Source organism: Piliocolobus tephrosceles, chromosome 9, assembly GCF_002776525.5.
Source record: "Piliocolobus tephrosceles isolate RC106 chromosome 9, ASM277652v3, whole genome shotgun sequence".
NCBI lineage: Eukaryota > Metazoa > Chordata > Mammalia > Primates > Cercopithecidae > Piliocolobus > Piliocolobus tephrosceles.
Window position 1 is genome coordinate 16,534,644 of NC_045442.1, and position 27,800 is coordinate 16,562,443.

Genomic DNA, 27,800 nt, shown 5'->3' on the forward strand with positions numbered 1-27,800 from the left:
TTGTGAAAGAAACTTCCCTTTTGCCCCATCCAGCACCCTGAGTGATTGTCTAGACAAGGAAGAGGAGCCAGAGGCTGATTTTCAGCCAGTGATTGATTTAAAGTCCAATTAATTATTCCTCTATGGTTAGGTCCTGCAAGACTTTTTTTTTTTTTTTTCTTCTGAGATGGAGCCTCGCTCTGTCACACAGTCTGGAGTGCAGTGGAATGATCTCGGCTAACCGCAACCTCTGCCTCCTGGGTTCAAGCGATTCTCCTGTCTCAGCCTCCTGAGTAGCTGGGATTACAGGTGCCCGCCACCACACCCAGCTAATTTTTGTATTTGTGGTAGAGACGGGGTTTCACCATGTTGGCTGGGATGGTCTCGAACTCCTGACCTTAGGTGATCCACCCTCCTCGGCCTCCCAGAGTGCTGGGATTGCAGGTGTGAGCCACTGTGCCTGGCTGGCAGTTTCTTGCAAAACTACGTATACTCTTAACTGTATAATCCAACAATCATGCTTTTGTTTTTTTTGTTTTTTTTTTTTGTGAGATGGAGTCTCTCTCTCTGGCCCATGCTGGAGCACAGTGGCATGATCTCAACTCGCTGCAACCTCCACCTCCTGGGTTCCAGCAATTCTTGTGCCTCAGCCTCCCAAGTAGCTGGGACTACAGGCATGTGCCACCACACCTGGCTAATTTTTGTATTTTTAATAGAGACGGGGTTTCACCACGTTGTTCAGGCTGATCTCGAACTCTTGACCTGAAGTGGTCCACCTGCCTTGGCCTCCCAAAGTGCTGGGATTACAGGCATGAGCCACAGTGCCTGGCATGCTCCTCGGTATTTACTCAAATGAGTTGAAGACATGTCCACACACAAACCTGCACATAGGTATTTGTAGCAACTTTGTGCATAATTGCCAAAACTGGAAAGCAACCAAAGTGTCTCTCAGCAGGTGAATGAATACATAAGCTGTGGTACATCTAGACAATGGAATATTATTTAGCATTAAAAAGAAATGAGCCATCAAGCCATAAAAAGACATGAAGGAAACATAAATGAATGTTCCTAGTAGCCAATCCAAAAGGCTACTTACTACATGATACCAACTATACGACATTCTAGAAAAAGCAAAACTATGGAGACAGTAAATGTATCAGTGATTTCCAGGAGTTAGTGGGGATGGGCGTGGAGATAAATATGCACAGCACAGAGAACTTTTAAGGCAATGAAACTACTCTGTATGATATTATCATGGTGGGTACATGTCATTACACATTTATGCAAACTCATAGAATCTGCAACACCAAGAGTGACCTTCAATGTAAACTGCAGACTTTGAATGATAATGATGTCAGTGTAGGTTCATTGATTGAACAAGTGTCCCACTCAAGTGTGGAATGTCGACAGTGGGGAAGTTTTGCATGCGTTGAGCTATGGGTATATGTGAACTCTGCTTTCTGCTCAACTTTGCTGGGAACCTAAAACTGCTCTTTAAAAATGAAGTCTCATTTTAAAAAAATAGCTTACTGGATTGGTTTGACTGAAGATTGAACACAACAGAAGGCAGAATTAATGAACTCAAAGACAGTCATTTGGCTCAGCCAAGATGAAGAAACAAAAATCAGATTTATCCTCTCACATGAAAAAAAAAAGTTAAATTATATGAAGCAATGTTTTTTTTTAAAAAAACTGGACATCAAGTAACAAAGGACAGTGACCCCTGAGACGAGGGGAAACCCTAAGGTTGTCCAGCTTACTGCCTTCAGTTTCCAGGTATGGCACAGGGATGGGGAACCATGGCAGAGCTGGGTGGGTTCCCTGAGTTGAGAAGAATGAGCTGAGAATCTGAAGAAACCCAGACATCTAGGATTACCAGGACAGAGAGGACAAGAGGGAAGTAAATGTTTAAAGTGGGTGGGTGCTTGGTGTTTGATAAATGCTAGTTTACCTTCCCTCCTTTCCAAAGTCTTTGCATCCTGAAAGGCATCTTTCAAAGAAGCAGAGCCTTCAGCTTTCAGAATGGTTTTTAGAGATGGAACACATTTCTTTTCTCTCTCTTTCTTTTTTTTTCTCTCTTTCTCTTTCTCTCTTTTTCTTTCTTCCTTCCTTCCTTCCTTCCTTCCTTCCTTCCTTCCTTCCTTCCTTCCTTCCTTCCTTCCTTCCTTCCTTTCTTTCCTTCTTTCTTTCTTTCTCTCTTTCTCTCTCCTCTCTCTCTTTCTTTCTTTCTTTCTTTCTTTCTTTCTTTCTTTCTTTGGCAGAGACTCCCTCTGTCACCCAGGCTGGAGTACAATGGCCCCAACTCGGCTCACTGCAACCTCCTCCTCCAGGGTTCAAGTGATTCTCCTGCTTCAGCCTCCCGAGTAGCTGGGATTACAGGCACGTGCCACCACACCCAGCTAATTTTTGTATTTTTAGTAGAGACAGCGTTTCACCATGTTGTCCAGGTTGGTCTCGAACTTCTGACCTCAGGTGATCTGCCTGCCTCAGCCTCCCAAAGTGCTGGGATTACAGGTGTGAGCCACTGCACCTGTCAGAGATGTAATGAACTTCTGATGTCTCTGTTCACAAGGAGAAAAGACCTTTCTGAGCAGAGGCCAGGTCCTTTCACCAGGTCTGAGATCGCATCAGGGAGGCAGCGAGGTGCTCCTGACACTGAGTGAGACTGCACACACACGCTCTCCTTCGACCCTGCAGCAGAGGCCCCGTAGACCAGTTAGCTGCATCTGAAAAGGAAACATGGAGTCTCATTGACATCTCTGTACAACTTAGATTCATTCTTCTCTGAAATCTGAATTTTTAATAGAAAGTTCCAGCCATTCAGAAGGTGAGCAGAGGCCCTAACACTGCAAAGAACGCATCTCCTGCTGGCGATTTCTCCAGTCTGCTGTCCATTTCTGAGAATGTTCTGTAAGGTGAATAATTTATGCTACTTATTGATTCATGGTCCTTAAAAGGCTGAGGTTAAAGGAGACTGAAGGTTTCCACTGAGTGGGAGCCCAGCTTCCCTGAAGGCATTTCTTGCAGATGCTTGGCTGCTCCACACTTGGGTGTGGGGGATCGCTAACTAAAAATATCCCACAGTGCAAAAATCTTTTGTATGAAGATCATGAATGTCTTTGATAAAATGTAAATATGTCAGAGAAAAGGTAAAATAAGCAAATTACAGCTAAGAAACCTCGTTGGGGGTGGCGGGGAGATCACTGTCCCCAATCCTTTAATGCTTGCCTGTAAGAGGATGATACGACCACACCCTCTGCCATGTGACTGCAGCATGCCTGATGGAGCTGGTGAATATTATAAACCCAGAAAATCTGAGACAGGTCTCAGGAAGTCCTGATGACATGCACACAAGGTGGTCGGGGCACAACTTGGTTTTATACATTTTGGGGAGATATGAGACATCAATCAATATACGTAAGAAGTACATTGGTTCAATTTGGAAAGGCGGGACAATTGGAAACAAAGGCAGGAAGACTTGAAGCAGGAAGGAGGCTTACGGGTCATAGGTAGACGAGAGCAAATGGTGGCATTCTTCTGAGTTTCCAATGAGCCTTTCCAAAGGAGGCAATCAGATATGCATCTATCTCAGTGAGCAGAGGGATAACTGTGAATAGAATGGGAGGCAGATGTGCCCTAAGCAGTTTCCAGCTTGAGTTTTTCTTTTAGCTTAGTGACTTTGGGGGCCCAAGATACTTTTCTTTCACAGCATAAACAACGCCTCTCCACTAAAATGTGGTTTGGTCATGTAACTTGTTTTAGCCAGTGAAATAGTAGCAGCTGTGATGCCAGCCGAGGTTTTGAGTGTGTTCGCATGGATTGGTTTAGCCTCTCGGGCTTCTGTTATGCACCATAAGAAGAGCATTTTCTGGGAGCTGTTGGCCCTAGACACTTGGTGCCCAGAGGCCCCAGGAACCCCATCTGAAGCAAAGCCAAACCAGCCAGCCCACAAACCTGTGGCAGATATGGGAGAATCACCAAGGAGGTGTGATGTGGTTCGGATGTTTGTCCTTCTCAAATCTCAAGTTGGTGTGGTTCTCAATCCATCGTGAACAGTTAAGCACCATCCCCTTGGTGATGAGGGAGTTCTCGCTGTTAGTCCCCATGAGATCTGGTTGTTTAAAACTGCGTGGGGCCTCCTCCCTCGTTCTCTTGCTTCCACCTTTGCCATATGATACACATAACCCTCCTTTGCCTTCCGCCATACTTGGAGGCTTCCCAGGGCCCTCTCCAGAAGCAGATGCCAGTACCATGTCTCCCGCACATTCTGCAGATCCAAGAGTCAATTAAACCTCTTTTCTTTCTAAGTTACCCAGCCTCAGGTATTCTTAATAATAGCAATACAAGAATGGCCTAACACAGGGTGTTAGGAATTGGCAGATCCTGGAGGACATTGTCATCCATCCCCTCTTAATGACCCTTCACTCTAAAGAGCACTGTCAGCCGGGCAAGGTGGCTCATGCCTCTAACCCCAGCACTTTGGGAGGCTGATCACTTGAGCTCAGTTCAAGACCAGCCTGGTCAACGTGGCGAGACCCCATCTTGACTAAAAATACAAAAAAAAAAAAAAAAAAAAAGCTGGACATGGTGGTGGCGTGTGCCTGTAGTCCCAGCTACTCAGGAGGCTGAGGCGGGGAGGATCACTTGAGCCTGGGGGCAGAGGCTGCAGTGAGCCGAGATGGCACCACTGGACTCCAGCCTGGAGAGAACTCCAGTATGACCCAGAAATTCCGCTCCTAGATACATACCCACAAGAATTGAGAACAGGAACTCAAATACTTGTATATGAATGTTCGTAGCCGTATTGTTCACAATTGCCAAAAGGTAGAAACAACCCAAATGTCCATCAATGGACGAACGGAAAAACAAAATGTGGAATATATACATAACAGATTATTCAACCATAAAAAGGAATGAAGTTACATGTCACGATGTGCATGAACCTCAAAAGCCTTATATTAAGTGACAGAAAACAAAAACAGACAGAAAGTACATGTATTTCTATTACATACCCAAAATAGGTAAACCCATACAGACAGAAGGCAAAGTGGTGTCTGCCAGGTGCATGAAGAATTGGGAATGGGGTCTACCTGCATCCTGGGTACGGGGTTTTATTCTGGAATGATAAAAAATATTTGGCCAGGCGTGGTGGCTCACGTCTGTAATCCCAGCACTTTGGGAGACCAAGACAGATGGATCACCTGAGGTTGAGAGTTCGAGGCCAGCCTGACCAACACAGAGAAACCCCGTCTCTACTAAAAAGACAAAAAAAATTAGCCGGGCGTGGTGGTGTGTGCCTATAATCCCAGCTACTCGGGAAGCTGAGGCAGGAAAATCGCTTGAACCCGGGAGGTGGAGGTTGTGGTGAGCTGAGATCATGCCACGGCACTCCAGCCTGGGCAACAAGAGTGAAACTCTTTCTCAAAAGATATATATATATATTTGAACCTAGATAGAGGTGATGGTTTACATAACATAGTCAATGTACTATATGCCACTGAATTACTCACCTAAAACGGTTAATTTTGTGTTATGTAAACTTTACATCAATAAAAACAAAAAAGAAAAGATTATGTCCATACAATGGGAGTGTTTAATAACCAGAAATACCACATGGGCTTAGTGTCATCTCCTCTATCAATGAATCCGCTCTGGAGTAGGAGCATACCAGGTCTCAGAAGCTTGCAAATTTTATTCTTTTTTTTTTTTAAACCGCCTCACTGCGCTCCCAAGAAGCTTGCAAATTTTAATCTGAGTTAATTTGCAAGTGGATTTGGGTAATCTGGCTCTAGCTCCACTTAGAGGTTGCCTGTAAATAGTTGTCTTGAGGGTAGGGGAAAGGCATTATGGCATTAAGCAGATAAAGCCTCTGATCTAGTTACAGTTCCTTTCAGGGATGAATAAAGCTTTGGGGATATTATCCAACCCCTTTATAAACCCAGGTTTATAAGGCCTGAACCCTCAGGCCCTTGAATTCCTTGTCACCACTTGCAAATTTAGATGAGCTGCCGCAAGGGGGCAGTGGTGTCCAGGCGATGACCTCCCATGTTGCGCAAATTCATAGAAATACTTGAGTTTCAGATTCTCGAGTTTCTCTCGTTGAAAGCGGTAGCAATTATCCCCGGGCCACTTAACAAGCCAACAGCCATTTAGAAAATATGTACGTATATTAAAGAAAATGCTGGATCTGGAAAAAGATCTTTCGAAAACATCATGTCCAACCAGGGTTATTATACAGAAACTGGGTTGAGAGCGGGCAGTGACTGGCCCAGAGCCACGGAGCCAGGTCTGGAACCCAGGTCTCGTATATTCACGTCCCATGCTCTCGGTGCTGCAGCCTCCTGCTCTCCTGAGCCTTTCTCCAGCGTTCAGCACAAGCCATACCTGCATGTTGACATGAGCACGTGTCGTTGTTCCTACAGCACAGTAGGAACTTGACCCCTGCCTCCAAATTCCCACCCCAGCTGCGCCCTTTCTCCCTAGCAGAGCTGGCGGTCCGAGAGCAGTGACTGGGGACGAGCGTCCACGCGGGGCTGACGAACTGTCAAAGCTGCCACCATCTGTCAAGACCTATGAGGACGCACACAGTACGGGCAGGCGGGCAGGAGAAGTGGCGGAGGCAGTCGGTCACCCAGCATCAGCTTCGGAGGCGCACTGCTTCACCTGGTGACCTGTCCCAGGCCTACAGGTCTCCAGGAAGCGCTCCAGTCCCTGCCAGATGCTAGCGGGAAGGCGGGAGGGGGCGCCCCGCAAAGGTGGCTGAGACGCCGTCCCAGCGCCCGAGAAGCCGCCAATCTGCCTGCGGGGCTGAGACCGATCTAGGAAAGGGTAAGCAAAGATGCACGCGCCTGGCAGTCACGCAGCGGATTTCCAAGTCTGCACAAATCATTCACCTCCCCCCAGGACACGTGCGCATGTTGACAGGCCGACTCCGGAGGAATTCCAACTCTCCTGAATCTGCCATCTGGCAGGGGGGACAGCTGACCCTTCGCCACATCTCTGAAAGGGCGGAGGATTTTTCCTCTCATTGCTTCCTACTGAATGCTCAGGATGCCTCGGTGTTGCCTACCTTCCGCAAAATCCTCAGGGCTGGATCGTTTTCCGAAACTGCCACCAGATGGAGCTCCAACGATAGAGCTAGATTTTGCTTCCTCCCAGCTCATAAAGGAAGTCGGGGGGCAGGGGAAATGCTGTTCTCTGCTACCAGCAGGTGCAAAGATGAGTTTAAAACGCCCAAGATTGTAACTTCACTACTAATTCGTGAAAAGCATATGGTGGAATAATGCTGGATCTGCAGAATGACAGAACAGCTGTCCTCTACCGTGAGTTTCCCTCATTTCAGACTCAAATACTCCAGACCCAAACGATCTCCAAAGCAGAACTCCTGCCTCTGCATTCAGTCTGTAGTGTTCTCTCCAGAGGACTGAATCCCAGCACCCTCCCTTCCCTCCCCTCCCCTGCCAGGCTTTACGGCCTGGGGAACTGCCCTTCCAACCAGAACAGAGCCCAGACTGTCACCTCGAACATCAGAGGAGTCCCAGCCCCATTTCTGAGTGCCCCTCTTCCCAAACTGCCCTGTGAACAGTGATAAGAGCCGTGACTGTGTTCTCCAGGCACTGAAATTAAAATCAGAACCACTCTGACTATAGATGCCACGTGCCACTTCTTATGGCAGACCCTCATCTCGGTTTGGGATGGGGATGTGGGCGGTGCGTTTTGCTGCCAGGATGAAGTGGTTCAATTCTCCTAGAAGGAGATGCAGCAGTCAAGTCTAAAAGCATGACAAAGCCCACTGAGATGACCGGTAGCTTAGAAAAGTCTGAATTCATGAGGTTTCCATCCTCACGTGAAGATGTCACTAGCACTTGTTCCTTCTTCTGGGGGTTATTTTACTTATCCAGCAATTTCCTTCTTTATGTTTGGAGACAGTTGTAAAGAGGGGAGAACCCATGGGCTCGTGGGCCTTTCTGAGCAAAACCTAAGACCCCACCTAGTGGGGGAGGCAGAGGGAATTGGCCCTTTCAGGTTTTGGGGTTCAGCACAGATCACTGTTGTGGGCTCCAGACATTCCTGCACCCAGGAGATGTGCAAGGACAAGCATGAGAAAAACTATGCATCTGGCCGGGCACAGTGGCTCATGCCTGTAATCCCAGCACTGTGGGAGGCCAAGGAAGGTGGATCACGTGATGTCAGGAGTTCGAGACCAGCCTGGCCAACATGGTGAAAACCCGTCTCCACTAAAAATACAAAAATTAGCTGGGCATAGTGGCACATGTTTGTAAGCCCAGCTACTCAGAGGTTCAGGCAGGAGAATTACTTGAACCTGGAGGAGGTTGCAGTGAGCCAAGATCGCACCACAGCACTCCAGCCTGGGCAACAGAGCCTCAGAATAAAAGAAAGAAAAATAGAAAAGAAAAGAAAGAAGAACAATGTATCTGAGGCGTGCGAGACTACTGTGTAACGGCAGCCGTTCTTTCCTGGTGATGTCTGGAAAGGCTTCAGAGGGCAGGCCGACCTCAGCTCCTCCTACCCTCTACAGAGAGATGGCTGCAGCCTCCGCCCTGGCCTGCACTAGCAGGCACCTTCGAGAGGGATGACCGAGGCCGGACACAGTGGCTCATGCCTGTAATCCCAGCACTTTGGGAGGCCGAGGCGGGCGAATCACGAAGTCGGGAGATCGAGACCATCCTGGCTAACAAGGAGAAACAGCATCTCTACTAAAAATACAAAAATTAGCTGGGCGTGGTGGCGGGCGCCTGTAGTCCCAGCTACTCGGGAGGCTGAGGCAGGAGAATGGCATGAACCCGGGAGGCGGAGCTTGCACTGAGCTGAGATCGCACCACTGCCCTCCAGCCTGGGCAACAGAGCGAGACTCCATCTCAAAAAGAAAAAGAGGGACGACAGGACCAACAGGAAGCTGCTGCTGTCCCCCAGGCCTCCCCTGTTCAGATCTCATTTGCCATTCATGACTCGTAGCTGAGATGGATGGAAGGTGCCCTCTGAGGCGTCTGGATTCAAAACTCCGTGAATGAAGACAGCGCTTGTGTTCTCTTTCTTCTCATGCATGGTCAAAAACGCAGACTCTGTCCGAGATGGCGCACACTCAGGGTTTTGGTCAGGGATGATCAGCTCCTTCATCGGTGATTTTCATCCTTATGCCAGCTAGTGCCTCCTCTGAAATAGCCTAGAGACTTCATGCCATTGCCTCTGCCTTCCCCAGCATCCCTATTTCATAGGGCAGCGTGGAGAAGAGGGGCACTGAGGAACAGGGCTGAGACTCCTCTGATGTTTGTGGTGACAGTCTGGCTTGGTTCTGGTTGGAAGGGCAGTTCCTGAGGCTGTTAGTTCCAGAGCAGCCTGGCCAACATGGTGAAACCCTGTCTCTACTAAAAATATAAAAATTAGCTGGACGTGCTGGTGCACACCTGTAATCCCAGCTACTTGGGAGGCTGAGGCAGGAGAATTACTTGAACCCAGGAGGTGGAGATTGCAGTGAGCCAAGATCCCACCACTGCACTCCAGCCTGGAGACAGAGTGAGACTCTGTTAAAAAAAAAAAAAAAAAAAAAAAAAAATCCACCATACTGCTCACATTCTGTTATTCATGTGTGCGTTTTTCAAGAAAAAAGAAAAATGGCCTTATCAAGGATGAGGGTTTTGGCATTTGTGCAAAGCCTGAGGTTTTAGGAAAAAGTCACTGATGAAGAGACGCTGGCAAAACTCTCCATTTACAGTAACCTGTGACTAGAAATGTCTCATGATGGGAGAAAAATGTGGAATCCAGGAGAATAAGTGTGAAGGTGGGTTTATGTGGGGCATTTTCTTTTTTGTCCAACACCTCAGATCTGTAACCAAACCAGTAAAAGCAAGTATGTCCCAGGAAAAACTTCTGCTTGTTACCGAGCTTCCTGGAAAATTGCATTTGGAGAGCTATGACGGCTTGGCCGTGAGTAATTTGCTTTTTAAATAGTTCTGTTAGTTGGTCCACATTGTGTTTTTTGTTCCACCAGAGCCGAAGGTGGTGTTTCTTTTGTTTATGGTATTAGTGTTATATTATTGGTGATCTCATTGTTCTTGTTTGTGACATGTTTACCTCAGTAGGACAGTTATTGTAGAAGGGAAGTCAGGAGCCAGTCTACCCACCAAACCTGCAGAACTAAAGAAAAAGACTCCAATCTGTCCCGCAGGGTGCATATTACTCCTCTCTTGGATTGTTAAATTCTAATTACAGGCTGTTGATCCCCATTAGAACCATTTGTAAGCCTAAACACTGTTCTGCAGCATCTTTTGCCAATAGGTGTGTTTCATTTCGATCGTTGTATAAAACATAACATTTGTGCTTTTGGGGGACTAGAACACGTTAATGTTCTCTGGCAAAGTTGGACAAGAAATAGGCAAAATATGACTCAAAACTAAGATAGGGCAAACAAAAGTACACTTTGCCTTGATGTTGATTTATTAGGGATTTCTGAAACCCTCGGACTCTAGAGCTCACCTTTCAGATCTCACACCTCAGATGCCACATCCTCAAGGAAGCTCTCCTAGACTGCCCACCTCCACATTCTTGGGACAGCAGGGACCTCCCCCAGCCCTTCCTAGCACTTGACACAGTGGATCATTTCACAGGACTGGGGGGATAATTTAACTGTCTTTCCACTAGATGGAAAGTTTCAGAGGAATCCTGTCAGGATTACAGACACCTAATATAATGCTTAGCACATGGTAGGCATTTAATAAATTTGTTGTGTGATGCCTGTGTACTGTTTTATTTGGGAATCTTCAGAAGGTAAGAAAAACAAATGGATACATTCATAATAAGTGTGAGATGTGGAGAGCAAGCAAGTCAGTAGATTACAAGATATAAGCAAAATTCATAGGATGTGTTAAGTAGAAGAAGGGATGAATAAGATGGAGCTGTGAGACTCAGGATGAATTCACAGAATTCACATGGATAATGAGTAAATCAATAACCTGTGGGAGATGTTGAAGACAGATACAATAAGTGGAACGTGTGATAGAACCAACCAGAATGCTATGGACCAATGGAGAGACATTAAGAGACCAAGTTGTAAGATACATTCACGCTACTTCAGGGCTGACAGCTATCTGATTTCCAAAATCAGGCACTCATCCATCGGTGACACCCATTATGGTCCCAGTTGTTCTGCCCAAGAAGCACAGATAAACAGGGAGAGCTGTTCAGGAAGCTAATGGATGCTCCTGCTGTGGCCAGGAGAACTTGCCCCTGGCTCTCCAATAGCAAAAGTGTGTATCGTTGCCTTGGGCACCTTCTTTCTGTTGGTTAATTCACTCACCCTCAATTATGGTCCTTGTAACCACATCATTAAGAGAGAAAGTTAATATGGGTGGGAGGGAGAGAGAAACGTGAACATTGCGTATTAAATGCCCCAGGATTCAGGAAGGGGACTTACCACCTGCTTCTGTGGTAAATGTGTTAACCTACCCCATCTCTTTCTTCTTGCTTCTCCCTATGTGTTTAAAATTTATTCAACTATCTGTGTGATTCAAGTATCTTAACTTGATCTTTCTATTCTATCACCTCCAGAATAGTTTGCCTGGTAGCACATTTGGAGGTTAATTTCCTATACAACATATTGAAATAGTGCATTGTGAATTAGCTACTATGACTGCTGATTAGGGTGAGGGTTAGGGTTAAACTAGTTTCTGAATCTAGCTACTCCCGCCTACCATAAAAACCACCTGCATTCAACAATTAGCTATTGCGTTAAGTGCTAAAGATACAATGATGAGAAAACAGCCATGATTCCTGCCTTCATGAAGTTTAGAACAGAAGAAAGACCATCTGGTAATCACACAAATAAGTGACAAATGAATCTAACGTTTTAACCAGTGATAAACCCTCTGAAGAGATAGTACACCGAGGTCCTCTGAGAGCATATGCCAGGGGAATTTGACCCATTCAGAGAGGGTTAATTAAGCTAAGGGAAAAGGCATAAATGTCTCAGGCAGAAGGAACTGGCTGTGCAAAGGCCACATGATGGGATGATGTCATTGACCATTCAGCAGTCAGCACTGACCCCGTTTGCCTGGCCTCATGCTACAGGCAGGAATACAGGGAAGAAAGACCAGCGCTGCCCCAAGAAAAGCCCAAGACGACTGTCAGACCTAGAAGGATCCTTGGAGAACCTCAAAAGGTTTCACATTGCATGGAGGAAAAGACTAGAGCCTTATAAGACAAGACATCACTGAGAGTTCAGTTGTTAATCCTGGGAGGGGTGAACTTATGAATGGTCACTGGGTGTGGTGCGTCCCTGGCTCTAGTCATACCCTCCATGCAACTTGAAAACTTTTGATGCCCCAACTCAAACCTAATTTTCAAGCCTTCATTAGCTAAAATCTTACCAAATTCCAGCTTTAGAAGAAATAAATAAGATACTATTCCCTGGCTTATGCCAAACTCTTTACATGCATTGTTTTGTTTTTTGATCTTCGTAACAACCATGTGAGATTGCACTAAACTGACATTCAGAGAGAAGGTAAGTCATGCCCCCGAATCATTCAGCTAATAAGTGGGAAAAAAAAAAAAAAAAAATCAAGATCCAAACCCAGGTCATTCTGGCCCTAGAGCTGAAATTCAGTGAACAGCAAGCTCTAGCCAGGAATTGTGGCTACAATAAAGCTTCTGCCGACTGGATACTCCAGGGTGTTTAGGAATGTGCAGTTTGTGGGTATATCTTGGCATTCTGGTTGTGTTGGTGCTCTTGTAGTTTTGGTAATGTGGTCATCTCTTGACAATGTATGCTGAAAATGCTTGCAGATTAAATGTGGCAATGGCTAGGTTTTACTTCCAAATAATCTGTGTGAATGGGGGAAGCAGTGTGTGTGTGTGTGTGTTTTGAGAGCTGGGGAGGCAGAGCTCGTGGGGAGGAGGGGAGGAAATAGATTGGCCTTGGTTATTGGAGGTTGGGACGGGCATATGAGAGTTGATTATAATACTCTCTTTTCTTTCGTATATGTTGGAAATTTTCTGTAAAATGTTTTTTTCAAAAGTAAGTTCTGGGTTATGTTTCGAGGGCCTACTCCTTCATTTCCAAATCCCATAGAATTTCACAATTGTATTTTCCCCCATAATTGGAAGTTGTATGGGGCTGTTTCAAAAGTCTGAGTCATCAAAGATGTAATCGACTTCCTACTGCTGGATTTGCAAACAAAAAAGTACTGATACTTTCTCTTCCGGCGCTGTGTTGGGCTCTGGGCTGAAGCCCAGCCTCTCACAGGCCCTGGGAGCAGTCCCACCAATTAAGATCCATCTCTGATTTCCGACTCTGTAACTGGGGACAAGTTAATTAACTCCTCTTAGCCCTTAGTGTCCTCATCAATTATTACGTGGTAATAACCCCCTCAGAGTCGCGGGGAGAATTAGCTCGGAGAGGTGCATGGGGCTAGAACCCAGGGCCCAGAGGATCTGACAATGCAGGTTTCCCGCTCGCCTCTTGGGTTTTTGAAACGCCCTCAGCGGCGTTTTCTTCCTAATTCTGGTTCGAAGGAGCCATCTCTCTCCATCGCGTCTGCCAGCGGGGTTTGCTTCACACACAGACGTGGGCAGATGGCATCGGGGGCACACGTGTGAAAGCCGAGAAGGTTGCTGCGCATTCGCGGTTTGGTTCACAGGCGTGGGGAGTGCGGGGTGGGATGGTGTCGGGGGTCGCGGGGGACAAGAGGGTGTTTGGTGGTGGTTGGGAGTCCGCGGGATCTTTTTAAAATTCGGATGCCTACAGGTTTCCGCCCCTGAACTCGAGTGGACTTTGGGTTTTTGTTTGTGTGGGGCTTTTGTCCTCTTGTCAAGCACAGCGTTTGCCCCCAGCGGCCTGGCGTCGGGCTGGAGCCGGCAGAGGGAGGGAGGCGACCGGCATCCGCGCTCGCTGATCAGGGAGTGCGGGACCTGCTGCTGGGGAACGTGGAGGGGCTCGGGACAGCCGCGCGCCCTGGCGGGTCACGGAAAGCTCTGAGGGACATTCGGTGCGTCTTCGGGGAAGAGACTGGCCGCCGCAGCGCGAGCTGGGGGTGCTGGCGGAGCAGCGAGGGGGGCGGGGTGAGAGGGGATGGAGCCCCGGGGGCGTGGTACGCGCTCGGCTTCCTGCCGCCAGGGGGCGCCCACGGGCAGAGCTGGGCGGGGCTGCAGCTACAGAGGGGTGCGTGGAAAGCGACCAGGCCAGGCCTGGAGGGCGCAGCCCCCGCGCCGTGTCTTCAAACTCGCTCCAACTAGTGTTGGGTCACCCTCGGCTCAGCCCAGGGGGAGGACGAAAGGGTTGGGTGCAAGGCCTAGCACCCAGTGGCCATTCATTAAATACGTGCTGGCTGAGGAGCTCAGGAAGGGCTCTAGGGAGCAGCTGGCTCGGAAACCTCGAGTTCAAGCCCACTCATTCCCGTCTTCGTCCCCGACGGCCTTTTAGTTACCGTGCCCTGGGCCGCGACAGCTTCCTTTTAGAGTAGGGTAGCAAGTGAGCCCCTGCGCAGCGAGGGCACCTACTGGGCGGCGGGGACAGGGGTGTCCGGAGGTATCCCCGCTCCGTGTCCTCGCCTTCGACTGCCTCCCCGGGACACAGCAGTCATGGCTTCGACTGTGACTTCTTAACTGGCTCCTCCCTGATCGCGGAGCTAAGCCACGGGAGAAAGGGAGGAGGGCTTTCTTCCCGTGACCTTAGTCCAGGCGCTGGCCCAAGTCGTGCTGGGGTGGTTAAGTCTGATCTGAGCACCACACAGGCCGGGCGCCTGGACCAAGGGGGTTCGACAAGAGGGTCTCAGAACAAGCTCTGAGTCTCTGGAACTAGCTGGGGTGCGTGGGAGCGCGCGCCACGGCCCGCGATTTCCGGGAGCGTGTCTCGACTTCTGCCAGTGCCAACGCAGGAGAGAGAATTGCAGCTCAGAGAGGGCAGCGTGAATGGAAACTGAAGGGAGAGATCTTGGCTCTCTAATGCCACCCAACGTAGTGGTTCAGAGCTTGGCCTCAAAGGAAGATTCAGTTCAAGTCCCCGCTCTCCCACTCACCAGCTATGTGATCATGGGGGAAGTTAACCCCTCTGAGCCTGTTTCCTGCTCTGTAAAATGGAAATTTAAAAATTTAAACATCTACTTCTGTTGAGGCTGTTGTGAAGAAGTGGGATTGTGGGTGCATAGCTCTTAGCACTGTGCCTGGCACAGGTTAAGGCTGGGTAGGTGGCAGCTGTGCGATCCAGTGTTCTCGTAGCTGGCCTGGCCAGATACAATCATAAGCGAAGATGACTCACTTCCCACAGCAGAGGTGTGCGAAGCCCTGCGCACGCTGCTGTAGTCTGCACCCTGGCAGAAGAGAACCCAGGAGCGTCGGGACCTCCAAAACTCAGAGCTCAGGGCTGAGGACACTGCGCTGTTTCTGCCCTTCCTAAACCCGGAGGCCGAGATGCCCCTCTGCAGTACGGCTGGCGCCCACCCTACAAGCTGATTCCTGGGGGACTGTCCTGCAGCAGACGCCGGCAACCATCACGGGCGACCTTGACTGAACACATGTGGGCATCCTAAGGACATTACCTCAATCTTCACACCATTCCTGAAAAAAACAAACTGGTGCTCAGAGAGGCAAAGTAACTCACTCAAGGTCACACAGCCAGAGAGTGGCCAAGCTGGGATCCCAACCCACTCTGGCTCCGGAGCTGACGCCACTTCCTTCCTTACTCTCTATCAAGCTCAGTCCCAAAACCTGGGACAAACCATCCGGTTGAGGTGGGAAAGGCCACGCGCGTCCTGGGGTCGAGGACCCTGTGCCCACGACGGCAGTCTTGCTCTCAGCAACCGTAGAAGCCAGTGCCAGACAAGTTGGGTTGGAAGGGGCGCGCTGAGCTGGCGGAAGGGGGCTCTGGGCCCCGCCCTGCCCGCGCCCCCACGGATCGCGCCTCGGTGCTCAGGCTCCTGCCGAGTTTGCCCCCATCTCTCAGGCGCCCTTGGACTGAGTGTCTAAGGACCTCAGCACCTCTCCAGCCTGGGGTGCGAGGAGGGGCTGGCCCTGATCGACACCCACTTCCTTTCTTCTCTGGAAAGCCCAGGTGCCAACGAAAGGTGCCCTGGAAGCTGGTGTTGCTTCAAAAATGAACAGTCCCAGCTCCAAACGAGTCTCTGAACACAAGCCTCTTCCTTCCGTTCGCCGGGGCCTGTAGTCGAAGTCTCCCTGGGTCTCCAGCCCCCTCCCGGGTAGACGTCAGTCGGGACTTGGGCCCCGGAGTGGAGAAAGGGTGCGGACCATGCTGGGGACCTAGCTCAGGCAGTCGGGGTCCGGGTCCTCTTTGGGGAAGTGAGCGCTTGAGGAGGAGGGAGAAAGGCTTTGAGTACGGCTTGGGGGACTTCTTGAGGCCCCCCCGGTATAACTTCTCTGTCAGGCCAGGAAAGGAGAAAAAATCTGTCCAGCGCAACCCAGGGAGGAGCCTTGCAGCTGCGGAGGGGGGCAGTTTCAGAGCCGGATACCAGGGGGCAGTGCTGCGCAGCGAATCTGCCGGGCTCCAGTTGGCAGCCCGGGGCAGCACGTTTACCGAATTCCCTTCGTCTCTCAAAGCCGCTGCAAAGTTCCTCTCAGCGTGCTCCGGACGCCAACAGTCCCCTCGCCCCGTAACATGCGAAAGAGGGCACTGTCCTCTCCCTCCGCGCGTTGCCGTCGGTGTGGGCGTCCTGGCTGGCTTTCTTTGGTAAAGGCAGCTACCACCGGCTCGGTTTTTGACCACTGACTTGGCCCTAGGGAAACGTAAGGTGGGGTGTCGGGGTGCCCCTTTGGGTTTTTGCAGGCCGTGTGAGCAACCTCAGATTAGAGGTTGAGGAGACTTTCTCAGCCTGGGCTGGAGCCCCCGAAAATGCAGGCGCCGCCTTTGAGACGAAAAAAAAAGCACTGGAGATGGGCCGCCTGCATTTGATCGCCTTACAGATTTACGTAGAAATGCATCCCAGGAAAGGTCTGATAAAAGGCAGAGAAGGTGGAGGCCCACCCCCGCCCAAGTAGGAGCCATCCCAAAACTACAGGTGCGAAGGGGGCTGAACCTTATCTCCAGGACGGCGCCAGGCCCACTGCACCCCCCAGAATCGGTGTTGTTAGAGAAATATCTTTCTATTCTAGAGGAGGCTGTGTCCACGCTTAAAATGTGCAGAAGCAGTGAGCAGACGTGACCCAGTGACGTGCACGGGGCTTTTCCCACCCACGGGGCTAGGAACTCCACTCCCTGTCCCGTCCCGGGGAAAGAGACCGAGCACTCCGGGCTCTGGGGCCAAAAGTGAGCCCAGGAACTTGGTGAAATAGAAACTGGACATATTATCTCCGGACTCGGCCTCCTTTTGCTGGGAGTTTTGTTTTTGCTTTCTCTCTCTCTCTCTCTCTCTCTCTCTCTCTCTAATAGCGCTTTGCAATAAATAAAATAAAAAGGCATGTCTTTGTGTGAATGCTATGGCCGTTTGTTCTTTGAAGAATTCACACTTTAAAATTGCTTTCTGTGAGCGCAGAGGAAGAACATATAAACCACCGTTATGTAATTTGAAACCATCAATAGCCCCCTTTTAAGGTTGTCTTTATTGTGGGAAGTCAAGGTAATGATTTTGTCGCTGTCTAATTTCATCCCAATGTATGGCGTTGCTTTTATAGCCTTTCAAAGGTAAGTGAAAGGCATCAATCTAGGGCCCTTTTTTGTGGCCGATTAACAGTTTAAACTGGTTTTCTAACCCTGTCACAACTATTGGGCTGATAAACAGGATTTCTGCGGAGGCATTAGCAAGTCTGTAAATAGATCATTAAAAAAAAAAAAACAAAAAAAAAAACCACAGCACCTCAGGCAATTCTTAGTTCCTCTGACAAAAATAAACCATAAGTCCACAGGGGTGTATGTGTGTATGCATGTGTGTGTGTCTCACCTCCAAGAAGAGGTAGTTACAAATGACTTCTCAAGAGTTATTTGTGTCCTGGTTATTATTATTACTACTATTGTCATAATCTTAGGAGAAAGTGAGCAAGCTGACGACACAGGGATGGAAATCACTGAGCTTGTGGGTTCTGCATTGACTCTACCTTATTGTAGGAAATGTCCCCCTTTAATCATTGGGTAAGCCTGGCGCTGCTGCCAACCTTCTTTGACATAGAACGGTCCAAATAGAAATATCCTATTTTATTGCAAGGGTTCCTTGGAAGAAGATACTTTCTGTGGGACAACTGCTGAAGAAACGACAGACATGAAGGCATACTTGACACCAACACAGGGATACCCATCCGTCACCTTTGATCTCCTCTCCCACATGCCACTGAGAAATAGTTTTTAAAAATAGAAGCAAAATGACAAACTAGACAATTTGAGACTTAAATAAAAATAGCTTTAGGCCCAGTTCCACTGGAAGCTTTTTCTCTTTGACGCTGCCATGTTTCTCTGTTGCAACAGAAACCTCTAACTCCCCACCCAGGGTCTCACACCAAGGCCAGACAGCCCCGCTCCCGGGATCACCCGAGGGTTACCTTTGGGTGCAGGCGCGGCCTCTTTCTCCGAAGGGAGGGGCAGCTCCCCCAGTGCAAAATGAAGGAGAAATGATAAGCAGCGGTGAAACGGTCTAGAGGCCCAGCCTGCCTGGCACCCGTCCCGCAAGGTGCTGGGGGAGGCGACACCCTGCAGCGCCAAGGGGATGCTCCTCAGGCGCAGCGGGCGGGACAGCTTGGGCTGTCCCTTTTGTCTTCCACGCTCCACCTGCGGCGGGTTCCGGGAGTTTAGGGCCCGGCCCAGAAAGGAGAAGGCGAGAAGGCGCGTCTGGGCTCTGTAGGAGTGCAGCCGCTGCCGAGTCCGCACCCGGCCTCTTCCCTAGCGGCCCCAGACCAGGCCAGACATTGAGGTGAGGTTGCCGGGCAGGCGGAGACCCCAGCTCGTAGAGGGTTCTCCGCGTCCCCAGCCGTCGGCGCAGGAAGTTGAAGCGGCCAACACGCCTTCCTCCCCACTCGACTCCCGGGCCCACGTGCTGGTCCACGCCGGGGACCCGAGAGCATCGCGACTAGGGGGCTGGGGGACGCCTCCCGGGCGTCGAGGAAAGACTGGACCGAGGGGGCAGGCGGGGCCCACGCGGTTGCATTTCGCGCCCCGCCGCCGCCTTCAAGAAGCAGAACCCAGAGCCCGACCTGCACCCTCACTCCGGCCCCCGAGCCCGGCCTGGCCCGCAGTGCTCCGGGAGGCCCCGGGTGGCGCTGTCTCCTCTGCTCCTGCAAACGCCACCGCCAGAAAATAGCACCCACCCGACCCGGCCCGGCGAGCCACCAACCCGGGGCTGCGTCAGCTTCGCTTCAGCCTCTCCGGGTGCGGATCCCAGGCCGGGCCGGCCGAGGGAGGCGGGCGGAACGCAGAGTCCCGGCGTCTCCCACCTCCCGGAGGGGGCACGGGGACCTGCGTGGGGCCGGCGGGGGCCGGGATTCCGGGCGGGGCGAAGGGACCCAGCTCGGCTGCGGGGCGCGCGGTCGCTCTCCCTCCGGACGCCGCTCGGATCCCGCCCTACCTCTCGTGTCCCTCGCCGGACTCTACATCGCCTTCGGCGTTTCCTCTCCCTCCCGGAGTTTCCACCCCTCGGCTTGTCTTATTCTCGGCTCCTTCGCCCACCCTTTCCTCCCCACCTTGTCCCCCGCCCCCACTCTTCTGCAGTTTGTGACTGAGAGCGCCCCAACAACCTCATCAAGCCAATAAACCCAAAATGTAAGCACTGCCCAAAACCCGTGTGCTTATCCTGCCGCTTCTAGAAGGCAAATTGATACGAGGTGGATTTGGATCGGCTTTCTCAGAGAGGCCAGAAAGCTTTAAAAAATTCTAAGTCAGGAGACAGCTGTCTGTTTTCTTAGCACCTCTGTAGCGCTGAGGACGTCTTCAACCTCCTCAGACACCCCCAGCCCAGGGATGTTAGCCCATTGCCCAGATGGAAGACAGAGCAGGGAGGTAACCCCAAAGGTTACAAACTTGATTCTTCTCATGTGGTGGATTCCAGTCTTTTGAATACGATCTCCACCTCTTGTTTTCCCTTCTTATTTAATTTCTTGATGTTTTCTTGGATGGCTTAAGCCACAGGAGGAAGAGAGGGCAAAGGCAGCCCCCATACCTTTCAATAGAGTGAAATAGCCTGAAATTACAACTACATAACTATCAAAAATGAAACTGTGTTTGTGAAAATCTGTAACCCTAGCTATGTAATTGGAGAGATTCATGAAAAAGGATATTGCACAGGTGAAAGTGATTTTACAATTGCTTTCATATTTTTAATATTTTTCAAAATTGCTGAGAGGACTTTTCCTGAATACAAGGGATGAATGTTTCGGCTTGGAAAGTTCAGTGTAGCCCTAGTCATTGGAAGGCTACAGTTATCATAAATTGCTTTTAAAGTGTTTATTAAAGTGATTGAAATTTGTTTCTTTGAAAAAAAAATAGTCTCTGAACTTACAAACTTCCTACCTTACCAAATAGACTTTCCTGAAACTTGAAAATGGTTCCCATGAACTTTCTCTTGGCGAAACTGCACAGTAAACATGTTCTTGGAACTCTTTTTAAAAAGGAGTTGGAGCCCAATTTTCAAAACCATTCATTTTCCTGCCAGATTGTTTGCATTGGGCATTTCCCTGTGTGCCTGGGACCTTACTGTTGTTGAAGCAGAAGTTCTCATGTAGGAAATTTTGCATTCCTGGAGAACTCTGCTTTAGGGCAAAGGTTGAAATGATACAGGCTTAGGCATCCCATGCCTACTGAGTCAGTGGTCATCACATTAAATATTTTGGGCATGCTGACAAGGTAAGGAAGATGCAGAAACTGACCAGATTGATGAAGGCTGAAGACAAAATTCTAAGCAGTCCCTTGTTTTGCATGAAGCACTGTGATATTCAGGAAGAGAAGGTGTTAAGATCGGAATTGCTCAAAGTGTCTATGCACCTTCATATTTATTGCTAATTATCACCTCTTTTCCATTTCTCGTTGTATTTGGCCAGCCCTGAATACCTGGAGACTGATCTGGGAACTGTTTGCTTTCATTTCTTCCCATATATTTTTATTAACAACTTGAACTGATCCTGCCTAATCCAAATTCTTATACTTTGATCTTGTTCCTTAGCATCCACATTAAAGAGTTTTTTGTTTGTTTGTTTGTTTGTTTCCACCAAATTTTTACCCCCCGCTTAACTTTGTCCCTATGCTAGTTCTCTTTGCTTATTATTCTCCTATTTATTCTCTCGACTTGAGATTTCTGTGATGGTTACTTACATTAGTGACCACATTGCCAAAGCACCTTCAAAAGTGACTGATGCCCTTTATTACGTACTGGAGTTGCGTTTAACCAGGGAATCCTCATCAAGCCAGAAAGGTGAGGGAGAAAACTGAGATAATCACATACAGGTAACTGAGGGCAAAAACATTGTTTTGTCTCATCATTGAGTTTTTTCCAAATGAATGTTTTTAAATTAGAAATATCAGATTAATGACGGTAATAAAAATATAAATTCCCTCTTTCCAATGGGTATTTAGGCCAGGATCCTCTTCTGCCAGTGACAACATGAAACACAGAAAAGTTATGTGTCTGGCCCCAAATGCTTGGTTCCTGTTACTAACAATCGATCTGGCGTTCTTCTTTGTAGGGAAACCTGACCTTAGAGGAAATGGAAAAGTTGGAGAGACACTGAGCACTGATATGAAATAATTCTCTTGCTGAAATATACGAAGGGAGTCCCAGCAGCCATATTAGTATTTCCATGTCCTGTGTCAGCCCCAAGTAGAGAGAACTTGGAATGGGAGGGGAAATGGCAGCCATCAGGAAATGAAATGCTGGCCCAGAGAATTCTAAGCAAGTCAATCACCAGTCCAAGTAAGGAGGTGTTTTTTTTGTTTTGTTGTTTTGTTTTGTTTTTTTTTTTAAAAAAAAAAAAAATCCACTTGCCGTTTGTTTTACCCAATTCAAAATTTTTTCCCAAGAAAAAAAAAATACACTTGTAAAATGTCTCATTAACAGCAAAGATGAATTGGACCTCAACTTTTGAATGCCATGCTGCTTTAATGGAAATTGTAGAAGTTCATGGAATGAAAGAATACTGCCAGCATGCATTCGGACTATTTTCCATCTGTGTGGTAGAGTCTGAGCTGTGTGTTCTGCAGAAGCTCCAGTTGGCAGAAGGACGACTTTGGCCCTGAATTTTCATTTATTTTTGTTTCAAAAATGAAAGGGTAGTTGCTATTTTTCCAAAATTTAGAATTTTAAATCACTACCCACTTTTGATCTCTGATTTAAATCTTGTTTTGAGAGACACATTAGACAGTCTCTACATATTATATTATTTTGCAAGAGAAAAAAGGGAGAAAAATCGGAAAGTGTTAACTTTCTATGTCAAATGAGTGGACTATTGGCTTCATTCTTCTTTATTTTATAAAGGTTTTCTTTTCAAGAAATGCAGAACTTTATCAATACAATATATATCAGTCTAATCGGCAGTCATAAAATGGGTGGCATGAGGGTGGGCTATGGCAGCAGGGCGATCTCAGCTGGTAGCAAAGCATGATGTGGTGATTGTGTTTTTATGGAAAGCCTGTTTTGTCCAGTGACTGATGAAATTCAAAATGGTCCCCTAAGCCTATCTCTGAAGTCAGCAGTTCAGAAACAGTAGAGCTAGCAGCTCTCTTAACCTCTGTACGCTGCCCCCTACTTACCCAGCGACACCCCAGCCCAGAGCACCTACAAATGTAAGACTTATATAACCAAATGGAAGCTGCTAGGAAGTACTCAGTTCCAGGATCAACAGTTTTTGCTTTAAAAAGAAGGTAGCAGTTCAACCCCTTGTTTGTTTTTGCGTCCGTATTTCCCTACCAGCGGGAGACCATTACCCGGGACAATGTTCTATTCCATTGTCATTATCTCCTACGGAACTAAAACAATGCTCTGTTTGGTCTCCCAGGCAAGGGGGATTTGTTCTGCTCTTCTTTAAGCAGAGTTTCCGACTGAGTTCCTGACCCAGTCACTTGATATCCAGCAGGGATACCTGGTGACAATTTTTTAAAAATCTGCTATCTTGTGTTTTGTAATTTCATTCTCCGAGAAATAACCCAGAAACTTGATTCTCAATCAAGAGGAATCACACCATGGCTAAGGGAAGAGGGTTTGCTCAAGCTGCATGAGCTCTATAATTTAAATCAGCCAGATAGGATTTATTTATAGTTGTTTTATCTCTTTTTTTGTTTTGTTATTGAATAGCGAACCCTAAAAGGTTTCATAACATTGTGTTGTTGATTATCAAACCCCAAAAGGTTGGGAACCACAGCAGCTCAGATGTTTTCCATTAGACTATGGTGTTTCTTTTCTATTTCTTGTTAAATACACAAGTAAATTATAAATACAGATAGAGATGAGATTGAGATAGAGATCAATGATGCCAAGATTTCTAACATGACAAATGTTGATGAACAATAACTCATTGGAACTATTTTGTCATACTTGAGATTTTCCAGAAAATAGAACAAGCCCACAGAATGGGCTTAATCTGCCAAAGCATCTCCCTCTTTACAAGCATCTACACAGGCCTCCCGCCCTAAATACTTTCACCTGGACAATGTTATGAAGCTTAATCCAGTACTAGTAGCAGAAAGACTTGTTTACTTTGGAGCCAAGGAGTGAGTAGGACACTGAAGACTTTGTTTTGTCCTTGGACTTGAGGCAAACTAATTGTTAGCATCACTCCAGTGGTTGCTATCATTTTGTTACTCATATGTAGCTATTGAATAACTTGAGAAACTGAAATGCAACTGCTGCATATAATAAAAAATCAGTGGCCAAGACTGGCTACCTGAGGAGACTGAGTCCCATGCTAATGAGGCTAAGATTTTATACTGATTTTGTTTTGCTCTGAGATGGTAATCTAATGACCCCCCCCCCCCCCCCCCCCCCCCCCGTCTCCAGCAGCTTGGAGGCTGAATTGGTGGAAACCTATTCTCAGATGGCTAGTGGAGAAACAGTTCAGAGCCCAGACCATGCTGGAGAGCAGGAGAGCCTTGGTGAAAGATAAGATGGCCAAATGCTTAAGATGTGGGGATCAGGAGGCAGACACACCTGCATTTGAAGCCTGGCTCCCTCATTTGCTCTCTAGGTGATAGAGTAAGTTACTAACCACTCTTACCTTCTGTTATCTTATCTCTAAGAGTAGAAGAAATAAAAGGAATAGTGCCCCATTATTTGTAAGAAAGTGTGAGCAATGAGGTGCAGGTAAAGCATTCCACACTAAATATTAGCAATCATCATTATTATTTGTGTATCCAATGAACAGCACTGCCCATTGAAGGCTCTAACCCTAGAGTCCTTCCCAATCCTGTCTCTATCACTTGGAAGAACATCCACTCTGTGAGTGTTGTGGTTACACGTTTTGTTCCTAGAGCCCAGCCTACTTACTGTCATGTCCGAGGGAAGCTTCATTTAGTTGATCTGTTTGGGTTATACATTTATGGATTTATTCTGCAAATCACAGTGGTCTTCACAGTCATGATGATTCTTCTTTATGAAAAATAGTTGAGAAAGCTAGAATATATTTTTAAGCCCTAGTTCTACAAATGGGAACCTACAAGCAGAAATTAACTGGCATATTACTGTGCTCCATGTAAGTCTAAGAGGTTGAAATAACTAAGGCCAACACATTTTATTTTTCCTTAATGATACCAGACATATGATAAAACAAAGCTTTCATAAGGAATGTCTGAAATAGGGGAGAACTTCTCAAGGAAACTCCAGCTGTGGGAGCTGATTGGTGGCTTGTAAGCAGTTCTCATTTCCCTACTGATGGATTGAGAGGCTCACAGAAGTCTATGGAACAAAAGAGATCCACTCCAGCTTTGAGTGCAATAAATTTTTTAAGGCCATGGCTGTCTTATTTATTTATTTATTTATTTATTTATTTATTTATTTAGAGACAGTGTTTCACTCTTGTTGTCCAGGCTAGAGTACAATGGTGTGATCTCGGCTTACCGCAACCTCTGCCTCCCGGGTTCAAGCGATTCTCCTGCTTCAGCCTCCTGAGTAGCTGAGATTACAGGCATGTGCCACCACACCCGGCTAATTTTGCATTTTTAGTACAGACGGGGTTTCTCCATGTTGGTCAAGATGGTCTCAAACTCCTGACCTCAGGTAATCCACCCAGCTAGGTCTCCCAAAGTGCTGGGATTACAGGCGTAAGCCACCGCACCCAGCCGTAGGTCATGGCTGTCTTTAATACCCTTTCCTTAAAGTTCCCTAGTCCTAAACGTGTGAATTCTGAAATATTCTTAAAGAGTCATGCTTTTGATGGCATTACATTGGTTTTTTTGTGATATGATCCCATTACACATGATGTGATGATGTATGGTGTGTCTGCAGAAAGTCCAGGATTATGGCAACAAGTGAACTGGATAACCCTTCTGCTTTCTTACAACTTTTCTGAAAACTTCCTTATTTTGCCTTTTCAAACATCAGGGTCACGACTTATAAGAGCCAAATTTTGCCCCGCGTGCTACATCATGGTTTCCAGTCCATGGAGCTCCATCATACTCTGTTGGGCATCCTGTGTCTTATTCCTCTCTTTAGGTCCAGTTTCTACATCCCTTATCTGTGTTACCTCAGGTTTCAGAAGCTTCCCCATAACATGGGCCACTTCCCCCTCGTCACTGGGTATTTATTTATTTATTTATTTATTTATTCATTCATTTATTTATTTATTTTTACTGAAGCCTGAGCCCTGTAATCTTACCACACTGGCCACAGCTTCAGGAGAAAGATCACTGCTCTCAAGAACTTACAGTCTAGTGATGGACACAAATGTACATGAAAAAATAACTAGCAATGGAAAGCAAGGCATGAAATGCAATGAAACATGGTCAAGATGCTAAGTGCTATGACATATTACACTCTGAACCTCACTTTGCTCATGTGAAAAGCTGGAGAGAATCTTCCCAAGCTTAGCACACCCTTATAGGATTTTGGTGAAAATCAGATGAGGTGGTAGGTATGGAAGATTTCTGTCAACTACAAATCAATTACACCAAAAAATTAAGAGGGCTTGTCAAATCATAAAATTAACAGAATTATTATTAAACTTTAAGAGGACACTTAAGATGATAAATGCCAGATCTAGTAGCATGGTAGTATCATTCTATCTGGGGTGGGGGCAGGAGGGAGGGAGTGCCATTAGGAATGGTACACAGAGGGCCTTCAATTCCATTGGTGTGCTGTGTGTCTTATGCTCAGTGGTGGTCATACAAATGTTTGTCATCTCATTTTATAAATTTTGATAGATATTAAATATTATAACATATATAATTTAGTTATTGAGTTTTTTGTTTTTGTTTTTGTTTTGAGATAGAGTCTTGTTCTGTTGTCTAGGCTGGAGAGCAGTGACACAATCTTTGCTCACTGCAACCTCCACCTCCCAGGTTCAAGCAATCCTCCCACCTCAGCCTCCTAAGTAGATGGGATTACAGGTGCCTGCCATCACGCCCAGCTAATTTTTTATTTTTACTAAAGACGGGTTTCACCATGTTGGGTAGACTGGTCTCCAACTCTTGACCTCAAGTGATCCACCCACCTCAGTCTTCCAAAGTGCTGGGATTACAGGCGTGAGCCACCGTGTCTGGCCAGTTATTGAGTTTTAGAAGTGTTATTTTCCTAATAAGGAACTGAGATCTAGAGAGGGAAATGCTTGCCTAGAATTAAACAGCCTCTTACTAGCTAAGCTAGTGCTAGATCTTAATTGTTTCCACTCCCCCTCAATGTGTATTTCCTTTGTCCTCTATAGATATTGCAGTCATCCTGGATTCCCCTTTCCCTCATACTCAATCCAACGGCAGGTCCTGCCATGTCTACCTTCTAGCTATGGACTGCGTCTGTACTTCTCCCCCTCGCTGCTGCCTGTGCGTCAGGGCATTCCCCAGCTGCCCTTGACTGAGGGTGGAAGGAGGAGCGAAGAGTCAGGCAGGGCTATGGTACAGGTTTCCTGGTTGGGTCTAAACTGAAGGAGCATTGTATTTATTCAGATGGAAAACATAAGGAACCAGCACGTCTGTTATGTGAACTTTCATAAGACATTTACGTAGTTATATTTGAAAGTACTCTAAAAGTATGACGTGTTCTAAAATTTTTTTTTTTCAGATACGGCCTTTTTCTCTCACCCAGGATGGAGTGTGGTAGTGCAACTGTAGCTCCCAGCAGCCTCAAACTCCTGGGTTCAAGTGATCCTCCAGCCTCAGCCTCTTGAGTAGCTAGGATTACAGGTGTGCACTGCTACATGCAGCTATTTTTAAATTTTTTTTGTAGAGACAGGAGTCTCACTACATTGCCCAGGCTGATCTGGAACTCCTGGCTTCAAGCGATCCTTCTATCTCTCCCTCCCAAAGTGCTGGATTACAGGCATGAGCTGGCGCCCAGCCTGAAGTGTTGTTTATAAATGCATATGTGCATGGGGAGGTGTTTAGACATGGTTCTGCAGCCATGGGAAGAAAGGCACTTGCTTCTCTCCTATGCTCAACTTTGAATGCCAGGATTGAGTTCCACATCTTCAAAGACGCTGTGGCCACAGTCCGGCTCTCATCCCGGCCAGTCCTTTCTTTCTTTTGAACTCCTTCACCACATGCAGCCTGGACCACAAAGTTTAGCCCTCAGGAATGTCTTGATTCATCTGACATTTCAGTGGAAGATTAGAAGCATCCTGCACTGGGAGCACATATGGCAGGTGAGGTCCCCTCCTGCAACCCAGGAGGCTCTGTGCTCCCTGAGAGTGGGTGTCAGCACATTATGTGGCAGGTGGGTGCTCCTTAAATATTTGCTGGGTGAACG

The 27,800-nt window shown here is 47.5% G+C and overlaps 2 long non-coding RNA genes across 2 annotated transcripts; both read left to right on the plus strand.

Annotated features, from left to right (window-relative positions):
• The first annotated feature begins 271 nt into the window (after positions 1 to 271).
• LOC111550803 lies at positions 272 to 27,291 on the plus strand. Its single transcript, XR_002734175.1, has 3 exons — positions 272 to 288; positions 2,786 to 2,894; positions 27,117 to 27,291. It is a non-coding gene; the product is annotated as an uncharacterized LOC111550803 (long non-coding RNA).
• Positions 13,392 to 23,797, plus strand: LOC111550804. Its single transcript, XR_002734176.1, has 2 exons — positions 13,392 to 13,584; positions 21,601 to 23,797. It is a non-coding gene; the product is annotated as an uncharacterized LOC111550804 (long non-coding RNA).
• Positions 27,292 to 27,800: the final 509 nt, after the last annotated feature.